The following is a 294-nucleotide window of genomic DNA, read 5'->3' as shown; positions in this document are numbered from 1 at the left end:
GTCCTTTATCGAGCCCATCTTTGCATGAACTGTTCCTTTGGTATCTCTGATTTTCTTGAAGAGATCGCTAGTCTTTCCCATTCTGTTGTTTTCCTCTATTTCTTTGCATTGATCATTGAAGAAGGCTATATATTAAATGTATTTATATATGCTGCTGCTGCTGCTAAGTCGATTCAGTCAGGTCCGACTCTGTGCGACCCCATAGACAGCAGCCTACCAGGCTCTCCCGTCCCTAGGATTCTCCAGGCAAGAACATTGGAGTGGGTTGCCATTTCCTTCTCCAATGCATGAAAG

Source organism: Bison bison, unplaced genomic scaffold, assembly GCF_000754665.1.
Source record: "Bison bison bison isolate TAMUID 2011002044 unplaced genomic scaffold, Bison_UMD1.0 scf7180017864332, whole genome shotgun sequence".
Classification (NCBI taxonomy): domain Eukaryota; kingdom Metazoa; phylum Chordata; class Mammalia; order Artiodactyla; family Bovidae; genus Bison; species Bison bison.
The sequence above is the reverse complement of the archived record's forward strand: the minus strand, read 5'-3'. Positions refer to the sequence as shown.